At 39.9% G+C, this 20,928-nt stretch overlaps 1 long non-coding RNA gene across 1 annotated transcript in view; it reads right to left on the bottom strand.

Annotated features, from left to right (window-relative positions):
* LOC309977760 overlaps positions 1 to 20,141 on the bottom strand; it is a 946,815-nt gene extending 926,674 nt beyond the window's left edge. Inside the window, exon 1 of the long non-coding RNA XR_014327095.1 lies at positions 20,098 to 20,141. This is a non-coding gene — a long non-coding RNA (uncharacterized lncRNA). The remainder of the gene's footprint in view (positions 1 to 20,097) is intronic.
* Between the last annotated feature and the right edge of the window lie 787 nt (positions 20,142 to 20,928).

The raw sequence follows: 20,928 nt of genomic DNA on the forward strand, positions 1-20,928 counted from the left end.
TATATATATATGATTAAGTTGCTGATCTCTTAATTTCAAATGCATGTAATAAACCCTGCATTGTTACTGTCCTCTTTTCACTATTACTGTTTTTGATATCATAAATTACAACTAACTGTTCTGAGTATCTCTTAACTGCTTATTGTGGATATTGATTTTACTACTTTTGTCTTTTAACCTCTGTATTAGCATTGTGTGGATGATTTTCTACCTTTATTGTATTTTTGCCTTTACTGGTGAGATTTTTCATTTCATAATTTTCTTGTTTATTGCTGTGAACTTTTTGGGGCCTAGAAAAATTCCTTTAACATTTGTTGTAAAGTTGGTTTATTGGTGGTGAACTCTTTTAGCTTTTGCTTATGTGTAAAAGTTATGATTTCTCCATCAAGTCTGAATGAGGATCTTGCTGGGTAGTATATTCTTGGTTGTAGGTTTTTCCCTTTCATCACTTTAAATATATTGTGTCACTTCCTTCTGGCCTGCAGAGTTTCTGCTGGAAAATCTGCTGATAGCATTATGGAACTTCCCTTGTATGCTATTTGTTGCTTTTCCCTTGTTGCTTTTATTATTTTCTCTTTCATTTTTGTCATTTTGATTGCAATGTGTCTTGGTGTGTTCCTTTTTGGCTTAAGCACTCTCTATGCTTCCTGGATTTGGGTGACTGTTTCCTTTCCCAGGTTAGGGAAGTTTTTAACTATTATGTCCTCACATATTTTCTCAGGACCTTTCCTTCTTCTCCTTCTGGGACCCCTATAATTCCAATATAGTAATGTTGTCCCAGAGGCCTTTTAAACTGTCCTCATTTCATTTCATTCTTTTTTCTGATCAGTGGCAGTGCTTTCCTCTATTCTGTCTTCCAGCTCACTGATCCATTCCTCCATATCATTTGTCATACTATTAATTTCTTCTATTGTATTTTTCATGTCAGTTATTGCATTCTTCATCTTTGTTCTTTATGTTTTCTAACTCTCTGTTAAAGCTTCTAACTTACTGTCTCTGCACATCCATTTCTCCCCCCAACTTCTTTGATCATCTTTATGATCATTACTCTAAACTCTTTCTTGGGTAGATTGCCTATCTCCACTTGGCATAGTTCTTCTTCTGAGGTTTTATCTTGTTCCTTCATCTGGAACATATTTCTCTGCTGCCTTATCTTGTCTAAGTTGCTATTTGTATTTTTATGTATGTGGTAGATAGTTATGTTTCTCGATCATGGAGAAGTGGTCTTCTATATGAGATGTTCTATATGTCCCAGCAGTGCACTTCCCTCTCATCACCCAAGTTATATTCTCTAGGGATTCCCCCTAAGAGTGCTGTGTGGGTCTTTCTGTTCTGGCAAGCTGACTATGGAAGTGGTTAGCTAGGCTTTGTTGGCCCTTAGTCCAGTTGGTTGCCAGGCCCTGCCTCATGTGGATGCTGCTGGCTGTTGTTTAGTGAAGAGTGGTCACAAGGCGGCTGGTTGCAGAATCCTACATGGCCCTGTGGCTAGTGAGGCTCAATAGTGAGTGGAGTCATGGTCCCAAAGACTCTGGGGTTGTTCCTGCACCACTGACAGGTGAAGCAATGTCCTGGGATTAGTCCTGGACTACTGGAAGGGAAAGCCATTTCTTGGAGTCTGGGTGCAAGGCCCAAGGATCTCAGAGCACTTTTCAGATGGTTGGAGGCAGGGGGCTGGTCTCTGACAAAGTTCTGTATGGGATTTCGTGTGTCCCACTGATTGTGTTGGTCTGCTAGTTGGCAGGGTCTGGTCCCAGTTTGGTCCAAGAGTAGGGTCTGGCCTGTGGTGGGCAGGCTGGGTACCCAGGCTGTGGGATCATAATTTTTTGTTTTGGTGTCTGCTCCCTAGTGGGTGTGGATGACCTAGGGGCTAGTGCAGGCTTCCTGGAAATAAGGGCTTTTGCTTGCCCACTGGCGGGTAGAGCTGGTTTTTGGCCCTCTTTTGGGCAGGGCTGTGTCTAGGGGCATGTCTAGTGGTGAATGTGGGCTCAGGAATTCTTTAAGCAGCCTGTCTGCTGATAGGTGGGGTTGTGTACCTGCTCAGTTAAGGTTTTGACCTGAGGCGTCCCAGCAGTGGTGCCTATAGGCTGTTGGGTGGGGCCAAGTCTTTTCTTTAATGAACCAAAATGGAAGTCACCAACAGCAGTTTTAATTTAGTTGAATGTTTCCAAATATGGCTGCCACCAGTCTATGTCCCTAGGGTGAGCTTCATCTGTTCCCTGACTCTCCAGGAGCCTTTCCAACACCAACAGGTAGGTTTAGTCCAGGATCCTATCAAATTACTGCTTTTGACATGGGTTCCAGTGTGCAGAAGCTTCTGTGTGCACCCTTTAAGAGTGAAATCTCTATTTCCTCCATTCTTTGGGGCTTCTCATATTAAGCCCCACTGGCCTTCAAAGCCAAATCTTTTGGGGGCTCATCTTCCTAATGCAGGACCCTGGGCTGGGGATCCTGATTTGGGGTTCAGAACTCTCACTCCTCTGGGAGAGCCATTGAAATATAAGTACACTCCAGGTTGTGGGTCACACACACAGGGGGTATGTGATTTGATTATATCACATTTCCACCCCTCCTATTTGTCTCATTGTGGTTCCTTCTTTATACCTTTAGTTGTAGAAGATCTTTTCTAGTAGTTTCCAGTCTCTTTTGTCAATTGTTGTTCTGCAGATAGTTGTGGTTTTGTTTGCTTATGAGAGGAAGTGAGCTCAGGGTCTTTCTGCTCCACCCTTGGCCACTGTTCTAGGCATCAACTTTTGAAAACTAGCCAATATACACTCTCAATAGTGTTCTAGAAAAGGCATTCCCCTTTCACTGGAATCCCAATTGAACTCTGCTTTAAGAACAGCCTGGTTTTCACCTGGGACTCCGTTTGTATCTGCCAGATGAATGTGATGAGTTTGCTCTCAAATTCTGTCTATAACCATTCTTCTCTCATCCCCAGCAGGCATTATATTCGTGAGAATGTGTATGTCTGCTCATGAGGAGTACTGCATGACAAAAATGGAAGTGAACAGCTCAGTCATGCAAAGGCAGTCCTCTCTGACAGAGGAATTACTGTTCTCCCAATTGAACAAATCTGAAGTTAAAAGAGATCATGCATCCATAGATAACTGACTGGCTAGCTATATGCATTGAGGCTCCCTATGGGATATCAGCTTAATGGAAATTGTGCTGCTCAAGGGGTGGTTCCCAGACCAAATTCAATACACTGGCATATCCTAGGCAGTGATTCCAAACCACGTCCCTGTGTCCTAAAGGGGAATTCAGGGAGAATCACTGTTCCCCATATAAGGGAACAGGCCAGATCTCTTGGGACATTTCCTATGTCATGACTGTGAGAACACAGGTAAGAGTTAGACATGCCAGTGTACCTGATGGCAGTGCAGGGATGAAAGGAAGCAAAGAGGAGGAGGCTGCAAATGTAGTTTCATAGGCAAAGCCAGAGATAGATTTAAAGCTTTAAGTAACATGCCTTTATCTCTATCTTCCAACTTTCCCTCTTGCAATACAGGATTTCCCTCTGGTTACCTCTTGCTATTTGTACCATAAAATGGCAGCCATTCTGTTTCTTTTCATCTTGGTCCATGACACCTGTATATATAGGAATTCATCATCCTTTCCTGCTTTTTTACAAAATGATTCTAGCTGTAAAATGGTATAGTAATTTAGTGAGCAATTTAGAGGCCACCACTCTTTCAACCCCAACATGTACTGAGAGCATACAGTATTGCAATAAAATATCATATTTTTCTTAGTCATAGGTTCTTATCTGTACTCTGACCATTTATTTAAGATGCATCCCAAGGGAATCTCTTTGGGATAGATGAAGTTTTTCCCATTTATAAGATGAAAGTACAAAGAGAACACAAGAAGCACAAACAAAGGCAAACAAAGCACAACAAAGGCAAGCAAAAGCAAACAAATGCAAATGAACAAGTTCACAAATCAGGTGGAAGTCCAACAACTATTGCCTTCTCCAATATGGAATCCCACACAAATACAAAACAAACTTGCTTATTCCAGAGAGGAAAAGCTCAAAGAGAAGGAAAGGGAGTTTGCAGGTGTACACATCAGAGTGATTCATCCTATGTCAGAAGTCAAGCCAGTCATCTACTCACAGAGGTTTGTCCATTCTTTGCACAAACAGCCAGGCTCTAGGGCAGCTGGTGCCACTCCAGGCAATTAAAGAGAAAGTTCTCAGAACAAATGGCCCTGGCTGCTGATAGGGAATTCCCACCCCCACCCCAGCTCATTGGAGCCAGCTGGCCACAAGCAGTCAGATCCTGGCTGGTACACCAAATTTTGTACCCAAGTCTAAATTCATAACATTCATCACATGAAGACCAACACATCCAGAGACAAGGTACTGTGACAAGGAAAAGTGACCTTATTCAGGAAACCAGAAAAGTGAGAAGATTAATGTCTTAAAGAATTTTATTGCTTAGGTTAGAATTCAAGCTTCTTTTACACTAAGAAAAGGTGGAAGTGGAAGGAGCTGAGGTCAGCAGGAGACAGCTGCAAACAGCTGCATGCCAGCCCTAGTCCAAGGGAGGTTACAAAAGATCTTTGTTCTTAGTCAGTTGACTTTGGTTGATGTTAATCTGACCTGGTCATGATGTTCCTGAAGAACTCAATAACACAAATGTTATTTTGTTGTTGTTGTTCATGTTCCTTATCACCAAAGGGCAAGTAGCTTTCCTTTAAAAGGAGCTTATTACAAAAACCCCAAGCTGCAGCAAAATTTCTTCAGTGAGTAATGTGGCTATATGCTGAACTAGCATGACTAGCAAAGGCAAGTAATAATAGAACACAAAGATTAGAAATAAAGTAGGTTCAATATGGAGTTAGAGTTGTTCTTCCCTGTTACAATATGAGGGAAGATTATAGCAATAAGTACCTACATTTGGGGTTTCCCTGGTGGTGCAGTGGTTAAGAATCTGTCTGCCAATACAGGGGACATGAGTTTGAGCCCTGGTCCGGGAAGATCCTACATGCAAGGGAGCAACTAAGCCCATGCACCACAACTACTGAGCCTGAGCTCTAGAGCCCACAAGCCACAACTACTGGATCCCACATGCCTAGAGCCCATACTCCACAACAAGAGAAGGCACCGCAATGAGAAGCCTGTGCACCACAATGAAGAGAAGGCACTGCAATGAGAAGCCTGTGCACCCACTTGCCACAACTAGAGAAAGCCCGCACACAGCAACAAAGACCCAACACAGCCGAAAATAAATAAATAGATAAATAAATATCTACATTAAGGAATAAAAAAGATCTCAAATAACCCCCCTAAATTAACATCTCAAGGAACTAGAAAAAAGACTAAACTAAGTCCAAAGTTAGTAACTCAAAGGAAAAAATCAGAGCAGAAATAAATGAAATAGAGACCAGAAAGCAATAGAAAGGATGAATAAAACTTTTACTTTTACTTTCCAGAAAAGTTGCTTTTTTGAAAAGTAAAAAAATTATAGACAAATCTTTAGGTAAACTCATCAAGAAAAAAAGGAGAAGACTCAAAAAACATAAAATAAAATTGGCTGGTGAGATGCTGGAGTAGAAGGACATGAGCTCACCCTTTATTACAAAAGCACCAAAATCACAACTTACTGCTGAACAGCCACTGACAAAAAACAAAAACAACACTGGAACCTACCAAAAAGGGTTCCCTACTCCCAAAGGCAAAGAAGAATCCACAACAAGTTGGTAGGAGGATCACAATCATGATAAAATCAAATCTCATACTTGCTGGGTGGGTGACACACAAACTGGAAAATAATTATACAAGAGAAGTTCTGCCACAGAAGTGACAGTCCTGAGCCTCATGTCAGGCTTCCCAGCCTGGGCATCTGACACCAGGGGGAGGAGTTCCCAGGGAATCTGGCTTTGAAAGTCAGCAGGATTTGATGGCAGAAATTCCACAGGACTAAAGGGGAAAGAAATTCCACTCTCAGAGGGTGCACACAAGGCCCCATGTGAACAAGGACCCAGGGAAAAAAGCAGTGACCTCATAAAAGATTGGGCCACACCTACATGCTAGTATTGGAGGGTCACCAGCAGAGGTGGGGAGTGGCTGTGGGTCACGGCTGGGACAAAGACATTGACAGTGGCAGTTATGCAGAGTACTCCTTGGTGTGAGCCCTCCAAGGGGCCTCCATTTACTTCCCAAGACCTAGCTGCACCCAACAGTCTGTAGATTCCAGCGCTGGGATGCCTCAGGCTAAACAACCAACAGGACGGAAACACAGCCCCACCCATCAGCAGACTGGGCAGTAAAACTCTTTCTGAGCACAGCCCTGCCCACCAGAGGGGCAAGATGCAGCTCCACCCACCAGTAGGCAACAATCCTCCCACCAGGAAGCCAGCGCAAGCCACATAGACAGCTTCACCTACCAGAGCGCAGACAGCAGAAGGAAGAAGAACTACAATCCTGCAGCCTGTGGAACAGAAACCACAATCACAGAAAGGAAGACAAAATGAGACAGCAGAGGAATATGTCCCAGATGAAGGATCAACCCAAGAAGAACAACTAAGTGACGTGGAAATAGACAATCTACTAGGAAAAGAATTCAGAGTAATGATACTGAAGCTGATCCAAGATCTCAGAAAAGAATGGAGGCACAGATGGAGAGGATGCAACAAATGTTTAACAAAGAGCTAGAAGAACTAAGAAACAAACAGACATGAACAATACAATAACTGAAATGAAAAATACACTAGAATAAATCAATAGCAGAGTAACTGAGGCAGAAGAAAGGTTAAGTGATCTGGAAGACAGAATGGTGAAACTCACTGCCACAGAACAGATTAAAGAAAAAAGAATGAAAATAATTGAAAACAGTCTAAGCGACCTCTGGGAAGACATTAAATGCACCAACATTCGCATTATAAGAGTCCCAGAAGGAGAAGAGAGAAAGAACCTGAGAAAATATTTGAAGAGATAATAGCTGAAACTTCCCAAACATAGGAAGGAAAACAGTTATCCAATCCAGGAAATGCAGAGAATCCCAGGCATAAACTCAAGGAGGAAGAAGCCAAGAAACATAGTAAGAAAACTAATAAAAATTAAAGACAAAAAATATTAAAAGCAACAAGGGAAAAGGAACAAATAACATACAAGGGAACTCCAATAAGGCTATCAGCTGATTCCTCAGCAGAAACTCTGCAGGCCAGAAGGGAGTGGCATGATATATTTAAAGTGATGAAAGGGAAGAACATACAACCAAGAATAATCTATCCAGCAAGTGTCTTATTCAGATTTGATGGAGAAATTGAAAACTTTACAGACAAGCGAAAGCTAACAGAATTCAGTACCAACTGACCAGCTTGGCAACAAATGCTAAAGGAAGGCTTCTAAGTGAAAAAGAAAAAGCCACTACTAGAAACAGGAAAATTTCCAATGGAAAAGCTCACCAGTAAATGCACATATAAAGTGAATGTAGAAAATCATCTGCACAAAAAAATGACATCAAAATCAGTCACTGTGTGAAGAGGAGAGCAGAAATGTAGGATATTGTAAATGCATTTAAAATTAAAGGACCAGTTACTTAAAATAATCTTGTTTATATATAGACTGCTATATCAAAACCTCATGATAACTGCAAATCAAAAATCTACAATACATACACACAGAAAAAAGAAAAAGGAAGCCAAACACAACACTAAAGTTGGTCATCAAATGACAAGAGAAAAGACCAAAAGAGGAAGGGAAGAAAAAAAGTGACAAAAACAAATCCAAAACAAGTAAGAAAATGGCAATAGGAATATACATATCTATAATTACCTGAAATGTAAATGAATTAAAAGATATAGACTGGCTGGATGGATACAAAAAACAAGACCTGTGTATATGCTGTCTACAAGATACCCACTTCAGATCTAGGAACACATACAGACTGAAAGTTTAGGGATGGAAAATAGTACTCCATGCAAATGGAAATCAAAAGGAAGCTGGAGTAGCAATACATATATCAGATGAAATCAGTTTTAAAATAAAGACTGTTACAAGAAACAAAGAAGGACACTACGAAATGATCAAGGGAACAATCCAAGAAGAAGAGAAAACAATTGTAAATATATAAGCAACAAACATAGGAGCACACCAGTATATAAGGCAAACACTTACAGCCTTAAAAGGAGAAATTAACAGTAACACAATAATAGTAGGGGCCTTTAACACTAAACTTTCATCAATGGACAGATCATCAAGACAGTAGATCAATAAGGAAACACAGGCCTTAAATGACACATTAGACCAGATCAACTTAACTGATATTTACAGAGCATTCCATTCAACAGCAGCAGAATATAAATTCTTCTCAAATGCAGATGGAACATTCCCCAGGATTGATCACATTCTGGGCCACAAAGCAAGCCTTGATAAATTTAAGAAAATTGAAATCATATCAAGCATCTTTTCCAACCACGACATTATGAGATTAGATAACTACTAGAAAAAACTGTAAGAAACACAAACACAAGGAGGGAAAACTATATGCTACTAAACAACCAATGGATGACTGAAGAAATCAAAGAGGAAATTAAAAATACCTACCGACAAATGAAAATGAAAGCACAATGATCCAAAATCTATGGGACACGTAAAAATATGTTCTCAGAGGGTAGTTTATAGCAATACAATCTTACCTTAAGAAATGAGAAAAATCACAAATAAACAACCTAACCTTACACCTAACACAGCTAGAGAAAGAAGAACAAACAAAACCTAAAATTTTTATAAAGAAAGAAATCATAAAAATCAGAGCAGAAATAAATAAAATAGAAATAAAGAAAGAAAAGATTGATGAAATAAAAGCTGATTCTTGAAAAGATAAACAAAATTGATAAACCTTTAGCCTGAGTGATCAAGAAAAAAACAGAGAGGGCTCCAATCGATAAAATTGGAAATGAAAAAGGAGAAGATAATATGGACACCACAGAAATACAAAGGATCATAAGAGACTACTACAAGCAACTATATGTCAATAAAATGGAAACCTTGGAAGAAATGCACGAATTCTTAGAAAGGTACAATCTCCCAAGACTGAACCAACAAGAAGCAGAAAATATAAACAGACCAATCACAAGTACTGAAATTGAAACTCTGATTTAAAAACTCCCAATAAACAACAGTTCAGGGTCAGATGGCTTCATAGGCGAATTCTATCAAACATTCAGAGAAGAGTTAACACTTATCCTTCTGAAACTCTTCCAAAAAATTGCAGGGAAAAGAACACTCCCAAGCTCATTCTACGAGGCCATGACCACTCTAATCCCAAAAGCAGACAAAGGTATATCTAAAAAAAGAAGAAAAAGAAAGAAAGAAAAGAAAGAAAATTACAGGCCAATATCACTGATGAACATAGATGCAAAATTCCTCAACAAAATGCTAGCAATCTGAATCTAACATACATTAAATGATGATACACCATGATCAAGTGGGATTTATCCCAAGGATGCAAGGATTTTTCAATATTTGCAAATCATTCAGGGTGACACTGCATCAAAAAAAAAGAAGAATAAAAACCATATGTTCATCTCAGTAGATGCAGAAAAAGCTTTTCACAAAATTCAGCACCCGTTTATGATAAAGACTCTCCAGAAAGTGAACACAGAGGGAACCTACTTTAACATAATAAAGGCCATATACGACAAACCCACAGTAAGCATCATTCTCAATGGTGAAAAACTGAAAGCATTTCCTCTAATATCAGGAACAAGACAAGGATGTCCACTCTCACCACTATTATTCAACATAGTTTTGGAAGTCCTAGCCATGGCAATCAGAGAAGAAAAAGAAATAAAAGTAATCCAAATTGGAGAAGAAGAAGTAAAACTGTCACTGTTTGCACATGATATGATACTATACATAGAAAATCCTAAAGATGCCACCAGAATACTACTAGCGCTCATCAATGAATTCAGGAATGTGGCAGCATACAAAATTAATATGTGGAAATCTGTTGCATTTCTATACACTAACTATGAAATATCAGGAATAGAAATTCAAGAAACAATCCAATTTACCATCGCATCATAAAGAATGAAATACCTAGAAATAAACCTACCTAAGGAGACAAAAGACCTGTACTCCAAAAACTATAAGACACTGATGAAAGAAATCGAAGATGACAGAAACTGATAGAAAGATATATCCTGTTCTTGGATTGTCAAATTATTCATTCATTTGAGATTCTTTATTGTCAAAATGACTATATTAACCAAGGCACAATCCCTATCAAATTACCAAGGGCATTTTTCACAGAGACAGAACAAAAAATCTTAAAATTTGTATGGAGACACAAAGGACCCCTTCTGTGTCTCAATAGCAATCTTGAGAAAGAAAAATGGAGAGGGTGGAATTGGGCTCCCTGACATCAGATTATACATCAAAACAGTATGGTACTCACACAAAAACAGAAATATGGATCAATGGAGCAGGGTAGAAAGCCCAGAAATAAGCCCATGCATCTATGGTCAATTAATCTATGACAAAGGAGGCAACAATACACACTGGAGGGAAGACAGTCTCTTCAATAAATGGTGCTGGGAAAACTGGACAGCTACATGTTTAAAAATGAAATTAGAACATTCTTTAACACTGTACACAAAAATAAACTCAAAATGGATAAAAGAACTAAATGTAAGACCGGATACTATAAAACTATTAGAGAAAAACATAGTCAGAACACTCTTATATACAAATCACAGCAATATCCTTTCCGAGCCAGCTCCTACAATAATGGAAATAAAACAAAAATAAACAAATGGGACCTAATTGAATTCAAAGGCTTTTGCACAGCAAATGAAACTATAAACAAAACAAAAACACAACCCACAGATTGTGAGAAAACATTTGCAAATGATGCGACAAACAAGGGATTAGTGTCCAAAATTTACAAACATCTCATGTGGCTCAATATCAAAAAACCAAACAACACATTTCAGAATATTGGCAGAAGACCTAAATCAACATTTCTCTGAAGAAGACATACAGATGACCAGGACAGACATGAAAAGATGCTCAACATTGCTAATTATTAAAGAAATGCAAATCAAAACCACAGTGAGATTTCATCTCACACCAGTCAGAATGGCCATCATCAAAATACCTACAAACAATAAATGCTGGGGATGGTGTGAAGAAAAGGGAACCCTCCTAGACATTGGTGGGAATGTACATTTGCACAGCCACTACAGTGAAGAGTATGGAGTTTTCTTAGGAAACTAAAAAGAGATCTACCATATGATCCAGCAATCCCACTCATGAGCATGTATTCAGACAAAAACATGGTTCAAAAGGATACATGCACCCGATTCTTCATTGCAGTGCTGTTTACAATAACCAAGACATGTATGCAACCTAAAAGTTCATCAACAGATGAATGGATAAAGAAGATGTGGTAATGTACACAACGGAATATTATTCAGCCATTCCAATATTAAATAATTCCATTTGCAGCAACATGGATCAACCTGGAGATTAAAGTTAATCAGACTAAAACAAATATCATATGACATCACTTATATGTGGAATCTAAAATATATATATACAAATGAACTTATTTTCAAAACGGAAACAGATTCACAGATTTAGAGAACTAATTTATGGTTACCAGTGAGATAACAGGGGAGGGAAGGGATAGATTCGTAGTTTGGGATTGACGTGTATGCACTACTATATTTAAAATAGATAACCCACAAGAACCTACTTTATAGCAAAGGTAACTGCCTTATATTCCGTAATACCTAAATGGGAAAGGAATTTGAAAAAGAATAGATACATGTATATGTATAACTGAATCCCTTTGCTGTACAACTGAAACTAACAGAACATTGTTAATAAACTATGCTTCAATATAAGATAAAAAAATTTTTAATTAAAATTAAAATCAGAAATGAAAAAGGAGATATTAAAACTGATACCAGAGAAATACAAATGATTATAATACTGTGAACAAGTATATGCAAATAAACTGAACAACGTAGAAGTAATTGACAAACTTTTAGAAACATACAACTTACCAAGAAATAGAAAATCTGAATACAACAATCACTACTTAGAAGATTAAACATGTAATAAAAAAACCTCACAACAAAACAAAATACAGGAACAGATAGCATCATTGTTATATTTTACCAACCGTTTAAAAAATTAACATCAATCCTTTGTTTTTACATCTTTATTACAGTATAATTGCTTTACAACGGTGTGCTAGTTTCTGCTTTATAAAGTGAATCAGCTTTACATATACATATGTTCCCATACCTCTTCCCTCTTGCGTCTCCCTCCCTCCCAACCTCCCTATCCCACCCCTCCAGGCAGTCACAAAGCACCGAGCTGATATCCCTGTGCTATGAGGCTGCTTCCCACTAGCTATCTACCTTACATTTGATAGTGTATATATGTACATGCCTCTCTCTTGCTTTGTCACAGCTTACCCTTCCCCCTCCCCATATCCTCAAGTCCATTCTCTAGTAGGTCTGTGTCTTTATTCCTGTCTTACCCCTAGGTTTTTCATGACATTTTCCCCTCAAATTCCATATATATGTGTTAACATATGGTATTTGTCTTTCTGTTTCTGACTTACTGCGCTCTGTATGACAGACTCTAGGTCTATCCACCTCATTACAAATAGCATAATTTCATATCTTTATATGACTGAGTAATATTCCATTGTATATATGGGCCACATCTTCTTTTTCCATTCATCCGATGATGGACATTTAGGTTGTTTCCATCTCTGGGCTATTGGAAATAGAGCTGCAATGAACATTTTGGTACATGACTCTTTTTGAATTTTGGTTTTCTCAGGGTATATGCCCAGTAGTGGGATTGCTGGGTAATATGGTAGTTCTATTTGTAGATTTTTAAGGAGCCTCCATACTGTACTACATAGTGACTGTACCAATTCACATTCCCACCAGCAGTACAAGAGTGTTGCCTTTTATCCACACCCTCTCCAGCATTTATTGTTTCTAGATATTTTCATGATGGCCATTCTGACTGGTGTGAGATGATATCTCTTTGCAGTTTTGATTTGCATTTCTCTAATGATTAATGATGTTGAGCATTCTTTCATGTGTTTGTTGGCAGTCTGTATGTCTTCTTTGGAAAAATGTCTCTTTAGGTCTTCTACCCATTTTTGGATTGGGTTGTTTGTTTTTGGTAGTGAGCTGCATGAGCTTCTTATAAATTTTGGAGATTAATCCTCTGTCAGTTTCTTCATTTGCAAATGTTTTCTCCCATTCTGAGGGTTGTCTTGTGGTCTTGTTTATGGTTTCCTTTGTTGTGCAAAAGCTTCGAAGTTTTATTAAGTCCCATTTGTTTATTTTTGTTTTTATTTCCATTTCTCTAGGAGGTGGGTCAAGAAGGATCTTGCTGTGATTTATGTCATAGAGTGTTCTGCCTATGTTTTCCTCTAAGAGTTTGATAGTTTCTGGCCTTACATTTAGGTCTTTAATCCATTTTGAGCTTATTTTTGTGTATGGTGTTAGGGAGTGATCTAATCTCATACTTTTACATGTACCGGTCCAGTTTTCCCAGCACCACTTACTGAAGAGGCTGTCCTTTCTCCACTGTACATTCCTGCCACCTTTATCAAAGATAAGGTGACCATATGTGCGTCGGTTTATCTCTGGGCTTTCTATCCTGTTCCAGTGATCTATCTTTCTGTTTCTGTGCCAGTATCATACTGTCTTGATTACTGTAGCTTGGTAGTATAGTCTGAAGTCAGGGAGCCTGATTCCTCCAGCTCCCTTTTTCATTCTCAAGGTTGCTTTGGCTATTCGGGGTCTTTTGTGTTTCCATACAAATTGTGAAATTTTTTGTTCTAGTTCTGTGAAAAATGCCAGCGGTAGTTTGATAGGGATTGCATTGAATCCGTAGATTGCTTTGGGTAGTAGAATCATTTTCACAATGTTGATTCTTCCAATACAGGAACATGGTATATCTCTCCATCTATTTGTCTCATCTTTAATTTCTTTCATCAGTGTCGTATAATTTTCTGCATATAGGACTTTTGTATCCTTAAGTAGGTTTATTCCTAGGTATTTTATTCTTTTTGTTGCAATGGTAAATGGCAGTGTTTCCTTGATTACACTTGCAGATATTTCATTATTAGCGTATAGGAATGCCAGAGATTTCTATGCATTAATTTTGTATCCTGCTACTTTACCAAATTCATTGATTAGCTCTAGTAGTTTTCTGGTAGCATCTTTATGATTCTCTATGTATAGTATCATGTCATCTGCAAACAGTGACAGCTTTACTTCTTTTCTGACTTGGATTCGTTTTATTTCTTTGTCTTCTCTGATTGCTGTGGCTAAAACATCCAAAACTATGTTGAATAAGAGTGGTGAGAGTGGGCAACCTTGTCTTGTTCCTGATCTTAGTGGAAAAGTTTCAGTTTTTCACCATTGGGGACTATGTTGGCTGTGGGTTAGTTATATATGGTCTTTATTATGTTAAGGAAAGTTCCCTCTATGCCTACTTTCTGCAGGGTTTTTATCATAAATGAGTGTTGAATTTGTCAAAAGCTTTCACTGCATCTATTGAGATGATCATATGGTTTTTCTCCTTCAATTTGTTAATATGGTGTATCACATTGATTGATTTGCATATATTGAAGAATCCTTGCATTCCTGCAATAAACCTCACTTGATCATGCTGTATGATCCTTTTAATGTGCTGTTGGATTCTGTCTGCTAGTATTTTGTTGAGGATTTTTGCATCTATGCTCATCAGTGATATTGCCCTGTAGTTTTCTTTCTTTGTGACATCTTTGTCTGGTTTTGGTATCAAGGTGATGGTGGCCTCATAGAATGAGTTTGGGAATGTTCCTCCCTCTGCTATATTTTGGAAGAGTTTGAGAAGGATAGGTATTAACTCTTCTCTAAATGTTTGATAGAATTCGCCTGTGAAGCTATCTTGTCCTGGGCTTTTGTTTGTTGGAAGATATTTAATCACAGTTTCAAATTCAGTGCTTGTGATCGGTCTGTTCATATTTTCTATTTCGTCCTGATTCGGTCTTGGCAGGTTGTGCATTTCTACGACTTTGTCCATTTCTTACAGGATGTCCATTTTATTGGCATAGAGTTGCTTGTAGTAATCTCTCATGATCTTATGTATTTCTGCAGTGTTACTTGTTACTTCTCCTTTTTCATTTCTAATTCTATTGATTTGAGTCTTCTCCCTTTTTTTCTTGATAAGTCTGGCTAATGGCTTATCAATTTTGTTTATCTTCTCAAAGAACCATCTTTTACTGTTATTGATATTTGCTATTATTGCCTTCATATATTTTTCATTTATTTCTGAACTGATTTTTATGATTTCTTTCCTTCTGCTAACTTTGGGGTTTTTGGTGTTCTATCTCTAATTGCTTTAGGTGCAAGGTTAGGTTGCTTGTTCGACTTGTTTCCTGTTTCTTAAGGTAGAATTCTATTGCTATAAACTTCCCTCTTAGAACTGCTTTTGCTGCATCCCATAGGTTTTCTGTTGTCGTGTCTGCATTGTCATTTGTTTCTTGGTGTTTTATAATTTCCTCTTTGATTTCTTCATTGATCACTTCGTTATTAAGTAGTGCATTGTTTAGCCTCTATGTGTTTGTATTTTTTACAGATCTTTTCCTGTAACTGATATGTAGTCTCATAGCGTTGTGGTCAGAAAAGACACTTGATACAGTTTCAATTTTCTTAACTTTACCAAGGCTTGATTTGTGACCCAAGATATGATCTATCCTGGAGAATGTTCCATGAGCACTTGAGAAAAATGTGTATTCTGTTGTTTATGGACGGAATGTGCTATAAATATCAATTAAGTCCAACTAGTTTAATGTATCATTTTAAGCCTGTGTTTCCTTATTTACTTTCATTTTGGATGATCTGTCCATTGGTGAAAGTGGGGTGTTAAAGTCCCCTACTATGAATGTGTTACTGTCAATTTCCCCTTTTTTGGCTGTTAGTATTTGCCTTATGTATTGAGGTGCTCCTATGTTGGGTGCATAAATATTTACAATTGTTATATCTTCTTCCTGCATCAATCCCTTGATCATTATGTAGTGTCCTTCTTTTTCTCTTCTAATAGTCTATATTTTAAAGTCTATTTTGCCTGATATGAGACTTGCTACCCCATCTTTCTTTTGGTTTCCATTTGCATGTAATATCATTTTGCATCCCCTTATTTTCAGTCTGTATGTGTCTCTAGGACTGAAGTGGGTCTCTTGTGGACAGCATATATATGGGTCTTCTTTTCGTATCCATTCAACCAATCTGTGTCTTTTGGTGGAAGCATTTAGTCCATTTACATTTAAGGTAATTATCGATATGTCTGTTCCTATTCCCATTTTCTTAATTGTTTTGTGTTCGTTATTGTAGGCCTTTTCCTTCTCTTGTGTTTCTTGTCTAGAGAAGTTCCTTTAGCATTTGTTGTAAAGCTTGTTTGGTGGCATTGAACTCTCTCAGATTTTGCTTGTCTGTAAAGGTTTTAATTTCTCCATCAAATCTGAATGAGATCCTTGCTGGGTAGAGTAATCTTGGTTGCAGGTCTTTCTCCTTCATCACTTTAAATATGTCCTGCCAGTCACTTCTGGCTTGTAGAAGTTCTGCTGAAACATCAGCTGTTAACCTTAAGGGGATTTCCTTGTGTGTTATTTGTTCCCTTTCCCTTGTTGCTTTTAATATGTTTTCTTTGTATTTAATTTTTGACAGTTTGATTAATATGTGTCTTGGCATATTTCTCCTTAGATTTATCCTGTATGGGACTCTCTGTGCTTCCTGGACTTGACTAACTATTTCCTTTCCCATATTAGGGAAGTTTTCAGCTATAATCTCTTCAAATATTTCCTCAGTCCCTTTCTTTTTCTCTCTTCTTCTGGAACCCCTATAATTCAAATGTTACTGTGTTTAATGTTGTCCCAGAGGTCTCTGAGACTGTCCTCAGTTCTTTTCATTCTTTTTTCTTTATTCTGCACTGCAGTAGTTATTTCCATAATTTTACCTTCCAGGTCACTTATCCGTTCTTCTGCCTCAGTTATTCTGCTATTGATCCCATCTAGAGTATTTTTAATTTCATTTATTTTGTTGTTCATCATTGCTTGTTTCATCTTTAGTTCTTCTATGTGCTTGTTAAATGTTTCTTGCATTTTGTCTATTCTATTTCCAAGATTTTGGATCATCTTTACTATCATTATTCTGAATTCTTTTTCAGGTAGACTGCCTATATACTCTTCATTTGTTAGGTCTGCTGGGTTTTTATCTTGCTTCTTCATCTGTTTTGTGTTTTTCTGTCTTCTCATTTTGCTTATCTTACTGTGTTTGGGGTGTCCTTTCAGCAGGCTGCAGGTTCATAGTTCCCGCTGTTTTTGGTGTCTGTCCCCAGTGGCTAAATTTGGTTCAGTGGATTATGTAGGCTTCCTGGTGGAGGGGACTAGTGCCTGTGTTCTGGTGGATGAGGCTGGATCCTGTCTTTCTTGTGGGCAGGTCCACGTCTGGTGGTGTGTTTTTGGGTGTCTGTGGCCTTATTATGATTTTAGGCAGCCTCTCTGCTAATGAGTGGGTTTGTGTTCCTGTCATGCTAGTTGTTTGTTATAGGATGTACAGCACTGTAGTTTGCTGGTCGTTGAGTGAACCTGGCTGCTGGTGTTGAGATGGAATTCTCTGGGAGATTTTCACTGTTTGATATTTTGTGGAGCTGGGAGGTCTCTTGTGGACCAGTGTCCTGAATTTGGCTCTCCTACCTCAGAGGCAGAGCCCTGACTCCTGGCTGCAGCACCAAGAGCCTTTCATCCACATGGCTCAAAATAAAAGGCAGAAAAAGTAGAATGAAAGAATTAGTAGAAGAAGAAAGAAAGAAAGAAAGAAAGAAAAATAAGTAAAGAAAGAAAGAAAAAAAGGAGGGAGGGAGGAAGGAAGGAAGGAAAGAGGGAAGAAAGGAAGGAAAAGAAGATAGAAGGAAGAGGCAGACCTTGAAGATGGCAGAAGAGTAAGATGCGGAGATCACCTTCCTCCACACAGATACACCAGAAATACATCTACACGTGGAACAACTCCTACAGAACACCTACTGAAGGCTGGCAGAAGACCTCAGACCTCCCAAAAGGCAAGAAACTCCCCATGTACCTGGGTAAGGCAAAAGAAAAAAAGAGAAAACAGAGACAAAAGAATAGGGATGGCACCTGCACCAGTGGGAGGGAGCTGTGAAGGAAGAAAAGTTTCCACACACTAGGAAGCCCCTTCACGAGCAGAGACTGCGGGAGGCGGAGGGGGGAGCTTCGGGATCACGGAGCAGTGCACAGCAACGGGTACAGAGGGCAAAGCAGGGAGATTCCCACACAGAGGATCGGTGCCGACCGGCACTCACCAGCCCGAGAGGCTTGTCTGCTCACCCGCTGGGGTGGGCAGGGCTGTGAACTGAGGCTTGGGTTTCGGTTTCAGATGGAGCACAGGGAGAGGACTGGGGTTGGTGGCTTGAACATAGCCTGAAGGGGTTAGTGCACCTCGGCTAGCCGGGAGGGAGTCCAGGAAAAGTCTGCACCTGCCGAAGAGGCAAGAGACTTTTTCTTCCCTCTTTGTTTCCTGGTGTGCGAGGAGAGGGGTTTAAGAGCCCTGCTTAAAGGAACTCCAGAGACAGGCGCGAGCCGCGGCTAAAAGCGCGAACCCCAGAGATGGGCGCAAGCCATGGCTAAAAGCGTGAAACCCAGAGATGGGCACGAGCCGCGGCTAAAAGTGCGGACTCCAGAGATGGGCGCAAGCCGCGGCTAAAAGCGAGGACCCAGAGACGGGCGCGAGCTGCAGATAACATCACGGACCCCAGAGACGGGCGTGAGCCGTGGCTAAAAGCATGAAGCCCAGAGATGGGCGCGAGCCATGGCTAAAAGCGCGGACTCCAGAGATGGGCGCAAGCCGTGGCTAAAAGCGCGGACCCCAGAGACGGGCGCCAGCCACAGCTAACAGCACGGACCCCAGAGACGGGTGGGAGACGCTAAGGCTGCTGCTGCCGCCACCAAGGGGCCTGTGTGCGAGCACAGGTCACTCTCCACACCCCTCTGCCGTGGAGCCTGTGCAGCATGCCACTGACAGGTTCCCGGGATCCAGAGACAACTTCCCTGGGAGAACGCACGGCGGGCCTCAGGCTGGAGCAACGTCACACCGGCCTCTGCCGCCGCAGGCCCACCCCGCACGCAGTGCCCCTCCCTCCCCCCCGCCCCCCCCCCGGGCTGAGTGCGCCAGAGCCTCCGAATCAGCGGCTCCTTTAACCCCGTCCTGTCTGAGCAAAAAACAGACGCGCTCCGGCGACGTACACGCAGAGGCAGGGCCAAATCCAAATCTGAGCTCCTGTGAGCTGTGAGAACAAAGAAGAGAAAGGGAAATCTCTCCCAGCAGCCTCAGAAGCAGCGGATTAAAGCTCCACAATCAACTTGCTATACCCTGCATCTGTGGAATACCTGAGTAGACAAGGAATGATCCCAAATTGAGGAGGTGGACTTTAGGAGCGAGATCTATGATTTTTTTCCCTTTTCCTCTTTTTGTGAATGTGTATTTGTATGCTTCTGTGTGAGATCTTGTCTGTATAGTCTTGCTTCCACCATTTGTCCTAGGGTTCTATCCGTCCATGGTTTTTTTAAAAAATTTTTTTTCTTAATAATTAATTTTAATAACTTTATTATACTTTACCTTCTTTCTTTCTTTCTTTCTATCTTTCTTTCTTTCTTTCCTTCCTTCCTTCCTTCCCTCCTTTAGAAAACGAATCACCCCAAATTGAGGAGGTGGTCTCTGAGAGCAAGATTTATGATTTTTCCCCCTTTACCTCTTTTTGTGATGGTGTATGTGTACGCTTCTGTGTAAGATTTTCTCTGTATAGCTGTGCTTCCAAAATTTGTCCTAAGGTTCTATCCGTCCCTTTTCTTTGTTTTTTCTAAATAAGTATTTTTTAATTCAATAACTTTATTATACTTTATTTTTACTGTATCTTCTTTCTTTCTGTCTTTTTTCCTTCTCTCCCTCCTTCCGTCCTTCCTTCCTCCCTCCCTCCCTCTCTCCTTTCTTTCCTTCTTGCCTTCTTTCTTTCTTTGCTTATTTCTTCCTTCCTTCCTTCCCTCATACTTCTACTAATTCTCTCTACTTTTTCTCCCTTTTATTCTGAGCCGTGTGGATAAAAGGCTCTTGGTGCTCCAGCCAGGAGTCAGGGCTCGGCCTCTGAGGAAGCAGAGCCAACTTCAGGACACTGGTCAACAAGAGACCTCCCAGCTCCACATAATATCAAATGGCAAAAATCTCCCAGAGACCTCCATCTTAACACCAGCACCCAGCTTCACTCAATGACCAGCAAGCCACAGTGCTGGACAACCTATGCCAAACAACTAGCAAAACAGGAACACAACCCCACCCATTAGCAGAGAGGCTGCCCAAAATCATAATAAGGCCACAGACACCCCAAAACACACCACCAGATGTGAACTTGCCCACTAGAGAGACAAGATCCAGCCTCATCCACCACAACACAGGCACTAGTCCCCTCCAGCAGGAAGCCTACACAACCCACTGAACCAACCTTAGCCACTGGATACAGACATCAAAAACAGCAGGAACTACAAACCTGCCGTCTGCAAAGAGGAGACCCCAAACACAGTAAGATAAGCAAAATGAGAAGACAGAAAAACACACAGCAGATAAAGGAGCAAGACAAAAATGCACCAGACCTGACAAATGAAGAGGAAATAAGCAGTCTACCTGAAAAAGAATTCAGAATAATGATAGTAAGGATGATCCGAAATCTTGGAAACAGAATGGACAAAATGCAAGAAACAGTTAACAAGGACCTAGAAGAAATAAAGATGAAACAAGCAATGATGAACAACACAATAAATGAAATTAAAAGTACTCTAGATGGGATCAATAGCTGAATAACTGAGGCAGAAGAATGGATAAGTGACC

This window comes from Leucopleurus acutus (assembly GCF_964270905.1).
Source record: "Leucopleurus acutus genome assembly, chromosome: X".
NCBI classification, from domain to species: domain Eukaryota; kingdom Metazoa; phylum Chordata; class Mammalia; order Artiodactyla; family Delphinidae; genus Leucopleurus; species Leucopleurus acutus.